The sequence below is a fragment of the Podarcis tiliguerta genome (assembly GCF_965153285.1).
Source record: "Podarcis tiliguerta genome assembly, chromosome: 4".
In the NCBI taxonomy this organism is placed as follows: domain Eukaryota; kingdom Metazoa; phylum Chordata; class Lepidosauria; order Squamata; family Lacertidae; genus Podarcis; species Podarcis tiliguerta.
Genome location: NC_139537.1, coordinates 24913731 through 24929762, shown reverse-complemented (window position 1 = coordinate 24929762; position 16032 = coordinate 24913731). Strand labels below are relative to the sequence as shown.

General features: G+C 44.5%; 1 protein-coding gene across 4 annotated transcripts in view; it reads left to right on the top strand.

Moving 5' to 3' along the window:
• The window catches only part of LNX2 (ligand of numb-protein X 2), a 70175-nt gene that overhangs the window by 26038 nt on the left and 28105 nt on the right, over positions 1-16032 (top strand). The window contains exon 2 of one of the 4 annotated variants that reach the window (XM_083437128.1): positions 8653-8834. The exons of 2 other annotated variants lie outside the window; for them this stretch is intronic. The gene's annotated coding sequence lies outside the window, so the exon portion shown is untranslated. Of the gene's footprint in view, positions 1-1085; positions 1190-8652; positions 8835-16032 lie in introns of those variants that run through there. One more of the 4 variants, XM_083437130.1, reaches the window with a different exon arrangement.

The following is a 16032-nucleotide window of genomic DNA, read 5'->3' as shown; positions in this document are numbered from 1 at the left end:
GATCAGCTGATTGTTGGTGATTACAGAGAAGTGTGTGTTTGTTCCAACTTATGGCACATTTCTCCAGTCTTTGGGGGGGGGGCACAGCCAGGCCACAAACTTAAACTGGTTTAATAATCTCTCTACTAGGGGAGCTGTGGGAATTATAGTTCTGTGAGGGGGACAGAAGCCTCCTAATAATTCCCAACACCTTTAGCAAACTGCAGTACCCAGGATGCTTTGGTGAAAACCAAAGCAGTATAAAATCAATACGAATGATTAGTGTGGATGGAGCCAAACTGATGAATAGTTGCTCACCTGGTCCCCACATTGAATAAGAATTTCCAGCAGACAATTATGCAATGAAGATTTTGTCTGTTGGAAAATATTTGACTGCTTTCTCTCTCTCCAGCTCTTCAGGATTAATGTATGACATAAATTTCAGACACACAGAATAAGGAAAAAATGAATAAATCCTGCAGGCTACTAACTTTTCTGGACTTGTTTGTAAGTCTGTTCTAACAGCACATGCCAGGAGGTGCTCATGGAAGGGAAATTTGAATCCCGTCCATGTTCTCTTGATTGCATTGTGCCATTTATTTCCACTCTATTCACATCCTTGCATTTTAGACAACCAGGTTATTTTGGCTTAGTAGTCTATGTTTGTTCCAAAACCACTGGTGCATATAGTGGTTTTGGGATCACCCCCTACTATATGCAGTAAGCACATGCTCTCAACAAATACTTAAAATTTGGATTTGCAGGATGGCATTGCCTTGCTACACCTGGAGAAGCATTTATATGCCTAATCCTAGCCTGGAGCATGTTTTTAAAGTCTTGATTTATTTAATATGCCCTCCAGGGAAAGCAGTTTGAATACTAACGCCCTGTGGATCCTTTTAACTATGACAGGTGCCACTACAGCACGTACCGAGCAGTGGTTGTCAAGGCTGAGCTTGCATTTATGTGCCATTATGTGCGAGAACCAATTTGCAGTGTTTAAAGCAGAGCCTGCAATAGGTCGCTGTGCTTAGAGCCTGCAATAGGTTGCTGTGGCTGGCGCTCTTTTAATTATTCCACTGGTGTATTTTGCTTATACTAGCACGCTGGCAGCCTCTCCTCTCTCGAACTTCTGTGTTATCATGTGATCTCCTCCTCCTCCACTGGGAAGAACAATGCCTCTCGCCCTATGGCTTTACACGTTGCTCAGGTATGTTTTGCTCCTGCTTAAATTGCAATACAAAAGTGCGAGAGCACAGGAGAGAAAGGGGAATCGATATTAAGGTTGCTTTGACATTAGCAGCTTCTGTGGCAGCTGTTCTGAGCTATCAGCCTACCTTCCTTCGGAGGATTTGCAAGGAATCCTACTTGGGCGTTCCTCCTCATGATCTGGGAAGTGGGAATGGTGTTTTAGAGACTGCATTCACGTTGGGGGGGGGGGAATTGTTTTAGAGAAATCTCCCCAGAAGCAAGAATGCATGGGATCACTCCCCTCCAAACTGCCTTTGGAACTGAAGAGGGTAGACCTGGTAGCCTGAAATGAGGTTCACTTTTATGTTAAAATGCACTGTGCTTGAAAGGTAGCTTGTATTCATATGGCTTTTGCATTTTATGTTTGGGAGTCATTGCCTTAAGAAAGGGATAACAGCCCTCTAGATGTTGTATACTGCAACTGCCTTCAGCCATAGCAAGCATACAGGGGTGTTTTGTAGTTGAACCAATGGCTTCAAGTTACAAGAAAGGAGATTCCAACTAAACATCAGGGGAAACTTTCTGACAGTAAGAGCTGTTTGACCATGGGTAGGCAAAGTAAGGCCCAGGGGCCGGATCTGGCCCAATCACCTTCTCAATCCAGCCCACGGACGGTCTGGGAATCAGCGTGTTTTTACATGAGTAGAATGTGTGCCTTTATTTAAAATGCATCTCTGGGTTATTTGTGGGGCCTGCCTGGTGTTTTTACATGAGTAGAATGTGTGCCTTTATTTAAAATGCATCTCTGGGTTATTTGTGGGGCATAGGAATTCATTCAATTTTTTTTCCAAAATATAGTCCGGCCCCCGACAAGGTATGAGGGACAGTGGACCGTCCCCCTGCTGAAAAAGTTTGCTGACCCCTGTGTTTTACAATGGAACGCTCCCTCAAGAGGTGATGGACTCTCCTTCCTTGGAGGTTTTTAAATAGAGTTTGGATAGCCATTTGTCATGGATGCTTTAGCTGAGATTCCTGCACTGCAGGGAGTTGGGCTAGAGGACCCTTGGGGTCTGTTCCAGTGCTATGATTCTGTGATTCAAAACAAGATGGAAGGCCCCATATTGGCTACCCTTGCCCTAAGAGAATTGCTGTTTCAACACAGAACATCTTTGTTGGATGTTAAGGCTTCTTTCAGGGGTGCAGAACTGGACCTAACCAGTGTGCCAGAGCCTTAATTCCCCCACCTCCTGTGGGCCAACTTTGCTCTCTGACAGGTGAATGGCCCTGCCTGTGATGATCAGTGGTTATGGCAAAGGCCCTTGGAAGGCCATCTGCAGGGGCAGTTTGAATGACTTGGTGGAAATGGCCCTGCAGGCAACGTTGAGACCTGTGCTGGCCCTAATTTGGCCTGTGGGCTAGAGATTCCTTACCCATGGCTTATATTTTAAATAGTCCAGAATCCCAGCCATCACGATGCTGCTGTTAAGACTGACCCTCTCTTCTTTTGCTTTTAAATTCAACCCTAACAGAGGGTCCTAACTTCTCTGTAGTTAGCTTGGAAGGAGGGAGGGGAAATGAGAGAGATGTAGCAGGGATCAGAATGTGTATAATTTGCAGTGCCAGACAAGCAGAAATACATATTTAATGGGTCCCAAAGTAAGAGATTAACTTTATTTGTCAAGCTTACTCTATTATTTATAGAGCCTGTACTTTTTGTATTGGAAACAGGGGAAAGTGTTGTGCCTTTTAGGTACGAGAGCTCTATCTAGTCTCCTAGGATACATACTCGGTAATCATTCTACAGTTACCTATTAAAGTTCTTGACTGTAATGAATGCAGACATCTCTCTAAATAGTCTTATTGTTAAATCACCCCCTGCAGAAAGCTTTTCGTTTGCATATGTGTGTGATGTTAGTGTCTGCTCCGTTTGGAAAGTTTTTACTTAAAATAACACACTGTCAGATTTAAAAAGAGAAAATGTTTTAAAAGCAGGGGTGGAAATTCTACAGCCCTAAACCTCATTTCATGTGGCCCTTAGCGCAGTTTCATGTGGGTGGGGGAATGTGAGACGGAGAGAAATAGAGGAGGGGTGTGCTGGGGAGATGACAATATGAAAGGAAATGGGGAGTCCGATGTAACAACCAGGGCAGATCACTGACCAGAGTAGGGATTGGGGAGAAAATCTATTCAGTTTGCATTTAAAGTTGGATTTGCTGAATTCTCACTTTCTGCAACAAAATGCAAAGCGAAACCCAGCCATCTTTTGAAATTCGAGCTTCTCCGAATTTTGCAATGCAGTTCTAAAATTTAAGAATAATAAAGCTAAACGATGCATAGAAAAATGCACAATCAGTGGTAAAGTGTGCTCTATATGCTTTTATGTTTTAGTGAAAACAACCTAGAAAAATGCATTATATTCAACACATTTTTGCCAAGCAGTTTTCCTGTTAGGCAAAATGGCAAAGAAAAAAAGTATATATTAGGATAAATTCACATTAAAACATTGATGGATTCTCATGCGGATTTTGTTTTTAAAAAATACAAACTGATGTGGAAATGTGGAGAACTGCATTTAAGACTGGAAAATTAACAGATTTACTAATCCCTAGGCAAGAGTGATCTATCCCTGCTGCAGCAACCTACTGGATAAGAAGAAAAATTGAGAGAGTATAAAAGAGAAAGAGGTGCCAGAGAGAGACAGAGACAAAGGGGTGGTCTCACCCACCAGTGATTCTGGCTCCACCCACCTTTGATTGCAGCCACAGCCACTGCCAGACCATACCTGGCAGAAAATGGGGAGGTGGAATGAGCTATGGTCTCAGGGGATGGTCTGAGAGCATATGAGGCCACCACTTGGCTAGATCTGGGATGGCAAACTCCCTGGGAACCACATGTGCTCTGCCTTGGGTTCTGTGATGGAAGAAGGGGCTGGGGGATATATGCATAAATGAATGAACAAATGAATGAATCAAATACCACTTCAGATTGCAGGTAAAATGGCGGCCACTTTGAATGCTCTACCATGTGAGTAAATATCTAACACCCTAGATATCCAGCACTCATTCTGTTTCCTTCCTTTTGCACTTTTAGGGAGGTGTGTGTATGAATTAAATCTAGGGGACATTCAAAAAGGCATTCTGCTTTTGAAGTCTGAATTGATAGGAACCGTCCTCCTGTCTCATCCCCAACTTATTCTATTGCAAATGTAGACAAAAGTGGTGTCCCCCCCCCCCAGATTATGAATTTCAGATTGACTTCTGATTATGATTGTTTTGTGGTGATTCTCATGTTTTTAAGAAATGAGATACATTGCCAACGAAAACAGGGTGCTAGACTTGGATAGCCCGACAGCATGATGCAGCAAGCTCTTTTTATGTTATAAAAGTGGTGTTCAGAACTCCCCATTGGTCTTGGAACAGGTTTCAGGGGAACACAACTTCTGTTCCAAGTGATCAATGGAAAGCAAGTTGTGTCAGCATCTGGTATCATGATGTCATGCAAGATTAAAAATTAAACCAAGAATGTGAGTTGGCCATCTATTCTGGTAAACTGTGTACTATGGCATTTTCCATAGTACAGCCTTGCTTGACTCACCCTTTCCTAGACTTTGGCAATCTGTGTACTGAAGCATGGAAGTACTTTGTTTCCAAGAGCGCTTCTGTGAGCTGCAAGTGATATTTGCTGATGGGGGGCCACATGCAAAGGAAACTAGGACTCCTTTTAACAGCTATGCTGAAGTGTATATGAATGTGTCTTATACCAGGTGAGATTAATGGTCTCCAACCTGCTGCCTTATAGATGTGTTGGACTACAACTCCCATCAGCCTCAGGCAGCATGGCTGGTGAACAAGGATAATGGGAATTTTAGTCCAACTACCTCTGGAGCAGTGTTTGAAATTCCCTGGGCGCCAGGCATCTTTTGCTACTGCCTTGGCTCCAATTACAACTATGTGGAGATTTTGGGGCATTGGGTTGGTGACTGACATCTCCAACGAGCCAGTTGACTTATGCGCAGCAAAAGATGTGTGTCTTGTGCGTCTGCACTGCTACCCAAATAATAGATCCCTTGCTGAGCGTCTTAGTCCTCCATCATCACATCAAGGAGAGTAAGCATAGGGCTGAGTACAGATGTATTTGACTGTCCTGCAGGCCACCCAAATGGAACTCACAGACCATAGTTTAAAAACCTCTGCCTTAGCCCATAGTTAATACAGACATACCTTGGATCTTGAACACCTTGTGACTAGAATGTTTTGGCTCCTGAACGCCGCAAACCCAGAAATGAGTGTTCTGGTTTGTGAACATTCTTTGGAACCCAAACGTCCAACATGGCTTCTGATTGCATGCAGGAAGCTCCTGCAGCCAATTGAAAGCCACGCTTTGGTTGTCGAACATTTTCGGAAGTCGAACAGACTTCCAGAATGGATTCTGTTCGACAACCAAGGTACGACTGTACCATTTCCATTTCCCCCATGTGTGTTTCTCCTTCTTGCATACTGGGACAAGCAAATTGTTATAAGGGCAAGCTTACAGTCAAGCAATGTAGTTGAGATCATAGAATCACAGAATTGTACCATTGGAAGGGACCCTGAGGTTCAGCTAGTCCCCTGGCAAATAGACATTCTGTTGTGGCAACTGCAACCTAGGCTTTAGGTGCCATTTGGCGCCTAGCTTATATTATTATTATTATTATTATTATTATTATTATTATTATTTAATATTATTTATTTCATTTCTATACCGCTTTATATTTTTAAGAAAAACCTCAAAGCGGTTTACAGTATATTAAAACGTCAAGAAAACATCAAGAAAACAATCTGAAGAAAGTCAAATGTAGAGTATACTGCCAAAGCAACATAATTAACAGAAAACTAAAATATTATCTTAAAGATTTCAAAATAAAACATTACTAAGGAGGTCAACTACAGAAATACATATTTAGCACAAGCAAAGTTAGCCAAAAAAAAATTAAACATTTCAAAAAAAAAGTCAAATATAAAATACACATTTAAAACAGCACAATTCACAAAAGAATAAAATATTGTCATAAGCATGACACGGCTGTTTGGCAGGCACAAAATAATCCAATAGTTAGGGGTTGTTGTCAGGCATAGTGATGTCCCTCTGGTCTCACCAGGAGCCTCTTCAGTTGGGCTGGTGAGTGTTTCCAACACTGCTCTGGAGGTGGCCGGATGAAGAAGGCTGGTCTACTGTGACTTGGCAGCGGCTATGTAGGGTTTCCAAAAGGACACTTTCTCAGCCTTACCTGGAGATGGAGATACCTGGAGGGAACAGAGGACCTTCCGCATACAGGGCATGTGCTGAGCTACAATACAGGTGTATCTCTACAAGCAATAGCCACTGAAAAGAGCCTTTCCTCCTTCTCTGCAATGGGTCACTTGTTTGCAACATGGGGCAAGCTTCTCATGAAAAACATGATTACTGCAGATTACCATGCTTTTCTCCAACGCTCCTGATATTAAAAAGTTATGATTGCACGGAGGAGGTCCATAAAAGGGAAATGATCTGAAATTGTGAATGGTTTATTAGGAGTAGACAAGCATAACATGCATTTGAAAATAGGTCTGGAAAGTGGAGGGGCACCCCGGTTTGATCTGACAAATGCTTTCTTAGAAGGCTCTAATGCTTTTCATGGCTATAGAATTATGAAGATTAAAATAGAGGGGTGTATTATGCCCGGCTATTGACTTGAACAAATACAGCATTACCGTAATTTGTATGTTCTTTTTCTCCCTTGGATATAGACAAGAGTTTACATAATCATCTAAGGGCCATTTGCCTTTGAGACGCCTGTCTGCAGGCTGTGTTTAAAATCCTTTCTCTAATATTGATAGTGTAGCAAGCCGCATAAAGAGTTGTTAATCTTTCCAAACATGGCTTCTATTTAAAAGAACACTTGAGTGTCATGTGGACTTCGTTCGCATATTCCTTTTGCACTCCATTCCTTTTTCCTTAGCATAAATGTATTGCTCAGTTTTGCTATTGCTTGGGGCTTTTTTTTGGCCTAAGATTATCTTAATTCCAGTGAGACGTCTTAATTAATTTTTTCAGGGTGCCAGAATTCACTGTTAACTTTCCGTGTCCCTACCCCATTTCCTGTTCTGTTTTGTAACGATTAACAGTGCAAGCCTGTACATGTCTACTCATAAGTAAGCACAGCTGAGTTTTATTTTGTATTTTTCAAATATTTATAAACCACTAAGACTGATAAAGTAGCAGACTGGTGCACATAAGACAAAATAAATAAGTATTAAAGAGACACCAGAAATAGCACAGTTAAAGTAACAGTTCAATACCAGAAGATGATGAGCAGATGACCCCCCAAGCCCACAGATAAGCATATACTGAAATTTTCAGCAAGAAGAGGCTTTGGTAAATAAAGTCTTAAGCATGTATCTGAAGGAGTAAATGGCTGGAGGAGGCCTCATCTCAGATGGAAAGGGTTGTATTTCAGTGGTAGAGCACCTCCTTTGTATGTGAGAATGTGGCACTTGAACTGGGAGAGGTCTACTTTCTCTGCCTCCATCACTTGTACCTTAGCGGGGCCAGATCAAAATGTTCTATGGGGTGGATCTAGCTCATTAGCTGCCCATTGAACCATGCTGACATGGGCTGCAAGTTACATGATCTGTAAGTTGCACATTTCACTCCTGGCAATCCTTGAGCTTGAGCAGTTGCAGAGTTTACTGTCTGTTCTTTCTATGCTGGCTGATCTTTGCTTTTTGCTGAAAAAAAGCAGGCAAAAGAAATTGCACCTGCTTCATTTAGATCACACGGACAATTCTACCCACCCACCCTTAATCTTACTCCATTTTCACCTTACCAGAAAGGAGCTTGTGAACTAACGGTGCCTCTGGGGGTGCTTTTCATACTTCTCATACAGAATTTGGGGATCTTCCAGTGTAAACGTTCTAGAGCAGCCCTTCCCCAGCCAGTCCAGGTGTGTTGGACTGTAATTCCCATCAGTCCCAGCCTGGCCAGAATACCAGTTCAGGTCCTCTTTGGCAAATAGGTGACCACTTCAGATGCAAAGTTTTCAAATGAATTGCATCCGTAGAACCAATTACAAAAGCATTCCAGTGATCTGTTGTTACAGCCATTTTGCTGTGCTTGAATTGGAGAATAAGGATGTTGCATCGGTTGAGAATGTTGGCAGGATCAAGACTTACAGCAAGAGAGTCCAGTTTCATGTTTGTTATCCTGGAAACATATTAATGTACAGACATGGGATCCTGGCAGTAGGTGATTTTAGAAATGGAGCTATCCTGCCTTGCTCCATCTGGACCAAAGAGACAGAGTCCTGAAATATCTCTTGGGGCAGGTGGGTGGAGTTGGAACTATCACCTATTGATGTGACCCTGCCAACAAGTTATATACGCCATGGAATAACTTGGTACCTAATGTGCTTTGCTAGTGGAATGCTCTCATTTGGATTACTGTGACTAATTCATTTTTTTTAAGGGACATGGAACTTTGGATTGAGAAATTTTCCAGTCTCCTTTGAGAGACAAGTGCTTTTCTGATGATGCACAAGATCAAAGGGCATGCATTACACTTTCTGCTTCCTCGTTTTTTTTTTTTCCAGATTAGCTGCAAAGCAAAAGCTTGAATTGTAAACCAGCTTGAGCTTTTGGAAAGGCAAGGTAAAAAGAAAAATGTCTTAAATAAAAGCTGCAGTTGTGTAAATGTATGAGTAAATGGAACTGCAACCTTTGGTAGAATACTTTTTTCTGCTTTAAAAGGTTCAGCGTTAACAGTACAAAAGGACTATTGTCATTTCAATAATCATTTTAAAAATCTTGCAGCTTTCTCTGTTCTGATCTTTGGAAGCACACGCACTTGTCAAAAAGGAAAGGGTTTGACGGAATGCATTAGACTTTCTAATCTGAAAGCGCATCCCATATACCATATTAAGAGTTGTTGGACAGATTGAAATTCCTGTGCAAACAGATTTTTCACCCTCCTCCCTCCTCAAACTCACTTGACCAGTGAGGCGGGGGGGGGGGGGAGGTCTGGTTAATTATTCCCTTTCTTAATTGCATGGCTGCAAGCATAAAACTCTGCCCTTCTATATATTCTGGCTAAAAAAAGGTTTTGGTCTTTTCTTGTCAAGAGATCTTGTCTAGCTGGATTGAGTTACTTGATTGTATAGCAGAAATTACTTCATAACTAAGTCGTACAGGAGTTTATTAGATGGAATTGGTGAGCGTGTGTGAAATAGGGTATGTACTTTTCCTTTTTGTTATAATTTGATTGATCAATATGCAGTTGTGATTAATGAACTGTGATTACTGAATTTCTTTTGGTGTCTTTATGTTAATGATACAAAGCCTCATTCCCCCCCCCCCCCAGGGTTCACTGTTACATATTTTTCTGTGGATTATGGTGTATTGACATGCATATTTCCTTTACATCTATGTTTCAGTAACTTTCAATGCAATCCTATGCATGTCTACCCACATGTAGACATCTATCATATTTTTCACTCTATAAGACACACTTTCCCCCTCCTAAAATGTAAGGGGAAATGTGTGTGCGTCTTATGGAGTGAATGCAGACTTTGGGGCTACCCCAGAAGCCAGAACATCTAGAGGGAGTGCTTCTAGCTGTTCTAGCTTCTGGCTTAGCCGTGAGAAGCCTCCGCAGGGCAGCGGGATGAAGGCTCCCCTGGCTATCCCTGGCTTTTGCGTGCTGCTCTGTCCCTTCCCCCATCTCCCAGAAAAGCCCCCCAAAACCGCACTCCCTTTAAAGAGCGCATGGCTCTTGCGGGAGGTCGGGGGAAAGCCAGGCTGCTTGCTTTCGCTAAAGCCAGGAGAACAAGCGGGATCAGTGCGCACCGATCCCGCTTGCTCTCCTGGCTTCAGGGATAGCCCTGCAAAGCCTCCTGAGCAAAGAGGGAGGAGCGCTCCCTCTTCGCTCAGGAGGCTTCTTATTTCTTGTTTTCCTCCCCTAAAAACTGGGTGCGTCTTATGGTCGGGTGCATCTTATAGAGCGAAAAATACGGTAATTCAGTGGGACTCGGTCCCAGGTAAGTTGCTATAGGATTGCACCTCCCTCCCTCCCTTATAATAATGGCTATACAGTGGATGCACAAGTGTAGTCTCTGGTTTTGCAGATTGTAAAAACTGCCAGAATTTTTAGTTATTAGAAGATGATCCTGAGATGCTCCCAAGACATCAGGTTTAGCATCAGGCACAGAACTCAGCACTGGTGATAAGGGTGAATTTTGGGGTATTCAAAATGCAAACTCCTGCAGTTTGAGAAGCGTCACCCCCAATACAAGGCAATCCCAGACCCTTCCAAATTTGGGACAGGGCTTGGTTTGCTGTGTACCAAAGTTTAACCATCACTTCTGCTGATGCCAACAAAATCTGGCTCCTGATATCGCTGTCCTCTTTTCTTCCTCCCAAACGTACTTGATGGTGGGGCATTTACATATTGGGGCCTTGGGAGCCCTGGGAAACAGCATTTCCCATGGCTCCTTGAGACTGGAATGCTGCTACTGTAGGGATCTAGGCACCAGAGGGGAGTCCAAGAGGGGAGACCTTGGTACCCCTGCAGCGCTGCCAGGGAAGGGATGGCATTGGGCACAGGAGTTGATGGGAATGGGGGAGGATGACCCGATCCTTGCTTTTTTGCAACTTTCCCTTTTGCAAGTTCTTGAAGGCTCAGTCGTGTTTTGTTTTTAGTGCTTGCAAGTCTAAATCAAGGGAAGTTAAGGGGCATTTCCTTATCAGCACTCAGCAGCCTGAACAGCTTAGTTTTATTTTATTTTAGCCAAACGGCTTTAAATCCTTATTTGTTGCTGTATATGCTCGAAAGGACATGGGGCTGATGCTTTCTGTGATATCGCAAAGACATCAAGGAGGCTGGGTAGGATTGCCAGTGGTGAAGGTGGGGGGTGGGGGTAGGGCTTCATCGTCCCACAAATATCCTTGCCCTACCTCACAATGGCCACAAACAAAATTAAGTATTAAATGCACATTTCTTGGAACTCGGCGACTTACGTAGCTTGCAGAATTTAGCTTACTGGGGCGGAAGGGGTGGGGGCAGTTTTGATTCCCGTCCTTCTCTGCAGAGTACGCAAAGCTCTCTGTATAATTTATTCTAGAACCTAATATTAGCTTTTCGTAAGACAACATACAAGAGGTGTCCTTGAGAGAAACAGAAAGAGAGAGGGAGAGAGAAAGGAGTTAGCACTCTTTTTAAAGTCGCTGCTGTAATTAAAGCCTGAAGCTTCTTGTTACTATGGAAACGCCAAGCACCACAAATATGAAATGCAGGTTCCAAGGCCTCCGTTAAACGTGCTCTAATATTCTGCGTTCGTAAGGTTGAAGTTGTGCTTTCCGAATGTGCTTCCCCCTCCCTCTCTGCCACCAGCAGGCAAGAGGCCTTTTTGCGTTCACAAGCGCACATGAATCTTGGGGGGGAAGGGGCATTCACAAGTGCATTCTGAAGTGGAGCTGTTGGGGAGGGATGGGTGGCAGGGAGACCGAGGCTGAGGTGAAGAACATAAAAAGAGCTCTTCTGGATCAGGCCAGCATTCTGTTCTCTCAGTGCCCAACCAGATGCCTGTGGGAAGCTCACAAGTAGAACGAGAAACTGTGGAACTCACTCCCTCAGGAGGCAGTGGTGGCGCCGGCCTAGATGGCTTTGAAAGAGGATTAGACAACTTCATGGGGGAATAGGAGGCAGTATTGCTTCTGAATACCAGTTGCTAGAAATCGCAGAGTGCAGTGGTACCTCGGGTTAAGTACTTAATTCGTTCCGGAGGTCCGTACTTAACTTGAAACTGTTCTTAACCTGAAGCACCACTTTAGCTAATGGTGCCTCCTGCGGCCGCCACACCGCCGGAGCACAATTTCTGTTCTCATCCTGAAGCAAAGTTCTTAACCTGAAGCACTATTTCTGGGTTAGCGGAGTCTGTAACCTGAAGCGTATGTAACCCGAGGTACCACTGTATTGTTGCCCTCAGGTCCTGCTTGTTGGCCACTGTGAGAACAGGAAGCTGGACCAGATGGGCCACTGGCCTGATCCAGCAGGCTGTTCTTATGTTCCTCTTCCACTTTTGCCGCTGCTGATACGTTCACTTCTCCCCCTGGGCCCAATCCGGGCCTCTCCGAGAGGAGGAAAATGAGATGTATAGAAGTTATCGCTCCTCTCCTTGCTCACCAACGCAGCCTTGAGAGGGCAGGTGAACAGGCAACAATAGTAGGAAGGATGAGTAGCATCACATGGGACCCCTATTGGGGTCTGGGCCTCAACAGATGCTCAATGATGCCAGCCTTGTCCATCAACCAGAGGTCTAATGGCTACTGGGTGGTGTGTTGAGTGCTATGTATGTAGAAGCTGGGGGGGGGGGGGAATTGTATCCCTTTCCCAAGGTACCAAATATTGCCGTTTCAGGGCTGGGCAAATGTGATGTCTTTGCACCCGAAACTTTTCAATCAAACTAGACCTCTTCCTGTGAGGGCACCACACTTTTGCTCAGCGTTCAGACTGCAATATTCCATAAGGTGAGGAGATGTGATTCATCTGGAGGCAAGGGGAAAAGGTCTGCCACAAATTATCCCAACTTCCCTTCTGTCTTTCGTAAACTTGGCACCTCTAATCTTAGCCTTTGCTTCTGCCCGTCTAGCAGCATTTTCAGCTTCCTGCTGTCAGCATCTTTCTTGTGGCAATGTAATATATTAGTCATTTATACCCAGTTAGAACTAGGAAAGCTTAGCATAATGCTGAGCCTGCCTCCAAATGCTTTGTATAACAATACTGAGCAACATGGGGATGGCTGTGTGCGGATGTTTTCAAGTGTTTTGTGGACATTGGGGGCAAGCCCCTCCAGATGTTGTTGGATTCCAACTCCAGCACCAAAGTGACCCCCCTGGGGTGCAAGCCTGGGCAGAGTGTAGGGAAGTTCTGGGATGCCCAGATGACAAGACCTACTCCCCCTCGGCCTCACTGACGTGGTCTAAAGGAAAGCAGAGCAATACGTTTGGCACCAGCTTGGCTGCAGGAGTTTCCAGAAGCTATAGCAGCCAACGCCTAGAGGCTGAGGTCCCTTCGCCCCCACAATAGAGGCTGCTGGCTTCCCAAGTTGATGGGCATTGCCATTCAACTGGTGTGTGTGTGTGTTCTGTGTCTTGTGATCCGTTATGCAGGGTGGGGCTTCCCTGCCCCCTCCATATTTTATTCAAGTTGGCGCCCCCTGCCGGATGGAGGTATACAAGGCACCATCTTAGGGACTCCACTCTGGATTTGTGTAGGGTTTACTCCTTAGCCTTTTCTTCTCCCAAAGATATTCCGCAAGGCAGCAGAGATTAAGGCTTAGAGTTTTCCTTCTTCTAGATGGGCTACCTTCCGAGACTGACAAGCTGCATTTGCCCCTCACTTCCCTCTGCAGCACATGAAGAAACCACCTTCTTGACTGTTGGACCCGCAGTTGGTCTCAATCTGCCAGAGCCTCACATGCAGGGAAGTTCCTAACTCACTGAGGGTTTGAGACACATTGGCTACCCTCACCTGGTTTAACTGGCCAGTTGAAGCCATTTCCCAGGGTGTGGCTGCTGTCACATGCTGACAGCTTCTAGGAGCCACACGTGAGAGCTAAGTGCAGGGTGGGGATCAAAGGAGGACAGACTACCCCAGAAGGAGCACGACGTGTCCCCCAACACAGGTACTGCCCTTACTCTAACACTCCATACATCCCAGCATCAGTGAAAAATGTTGTTGTTCTTGTTGTTGTTTAGTCGTTTAGTCTTGTCCGACTCTTTGTGACCCCATGGACCAGAGCACGCCAGGCACTCCTGTCTTCCACTGCCTCCCGCAGTTTGGTCAAACTCATGTTGGTAGCTTCAAGAACCTCTTCTCCTTGTGCCCTCCATCTTTCCCAACATCAGGGTCTTTTCCAGGGAGTCTTCTCTTCTCATGAGGTGGCCAAAGTATTGGAGCCTCAGCTAGTGGCTGGATAAAAGTGGGCCCTGATTATTACTGTCATATAATTAGCACACTTAAATAAAAATGGTGGGAGGGGTGGAATCGAAAGAATATTCCTTACAGTTTTGCATCATTTGTCATTCCTGCCCACCCCCTCGCCATCAGTGCATCTTCAATCATGGAACAGATCCCCGTTGAGGCAAGCCATGTTTGATGGAGGGTGAAGTCAGCAGTAATTGACGCAGAGCTTTGTTTTTGCTTTACAGCGCCAGATGCTTGTCATGAAAAATATGACAAGATCAGATATGGAGCCGTTTATGTTGTCTCTAATTATCCTGCTATATCAGTGCCTAGTTAAGGCAGCTGGCTAAGCCCCCATGTAAGATGCTGTAATTCTGCTGAGTGCTGAGATGGGCCGAGCATCTGCTTCGGAGCTGCGGCATAATTAGGCTTAAATCCGAACTCTGCTTATAGGGTTTTTGTGCTTTTTTTTTTTAGTTTGATGGTAGTCAGGTGACATATAGATCACTGTCAGAACAGGTTCCTGTGGAGTGGATGCTAAGGCAAATCGAAAGCAAGGCACAGGAAGTCTGAAGCCAGTGCAGTCAGTTGCTCCAAAGCGGAAATGGCTCCCTATCCTGTTTAATTACTCCATTTGTTTCAATTATTTAAAATTCCATTCATAACTGATTTGGAACTAGTCACTCATTTCCGCCATTTTAACTTGTTTTTGTGCCTTTGGTGGCAGACAAAGCCACTTTACTGGCATGAAAACTGTCAGACCGTATACATTTAAAGTTGTATCATGCCACTTCTAGCAGCCACGGCTTCCCCCCAAGGAATCCTGGGAACTGTAGTTGGTACAGGAACCCCTATTCCCACCACAGAGGTACAATTCACAGAGTGGTTCAACAATCAGTCCCTCTTCCCAGGGAGCCCTTACCTCCCCAGCTATGACTCTCCAACACAATTGGCTGCAATTGAAGTGGGGGCACATAAGCACTTTGGGTGGCCAGTTCAGCAATCCGTGGGTTAGAGCAGAGTTTCTCAAACTCGGGTCTCCGGCTGTTTTTGGACTACAAGTCCCATCATCGCTATCTAGCAGGACCAGGTCAGAGATGATGGGAATTGTAGTCCAAAAACAGCTGTGACTGCCTGTGAGGTGATCCAAGGAGACATGGAGATGCAGAGAAGAAATCAAGCAGAGTAAATGCATGTGAGAACCAGGCATAGGCTGGTGTGAATCATTCATTGGTTTTCATCACAGGATTGTTCGGTTGGCGCAGCCGCACCAAGCTTGGCGCCCAATTAGCAAATCTTAACACGACAGAAGCCGCATCGTCAATTGTGCCCTCCGGGAGAGATGTTCCTTGTCATACTATTTCTTAAAAGGATAAACTACAAGATGTAATTTGTTAGAAGCCACCTTCTTAAGGCTGCGCAGTGATGCTCACTGACAAATCGCAGTTACAAGTGGCATCGTGATCGGGAGCACGTCGTGCAAAATTTGAAAGAAGAAGCATCAGCCACACTATTTGGTTGTCATTCTGAAATTCCAAGGGGCTCATTTCTGAGTGAATTATGTGTTTTGAAAGGCAGATTTTATAGCTATTTCTCTCTTTCCCTTGACACTTGCTATCATCTTGCTTGCAATTCTTTCACCAGTATTATTACTGTTATAATAATAAATCTACCGTGCCCAATGTACAGAGTTTGTGGTGGGTGCTAGATATTACATCATGGGAGGCTTGGGGGGGGGGATAGCAAAAAGAGAAGGGGCCTTTTCAGTGGCAGCCCCTGGTTTATGGAATCCTTTCCTCAGAGAGGCTTGCCTGGCACCAAAAACAACATCTTTCTGGTGCCAGGGGGTTTCTCTTCTCTCAAGCATTTTACCATTAAAGTTATACA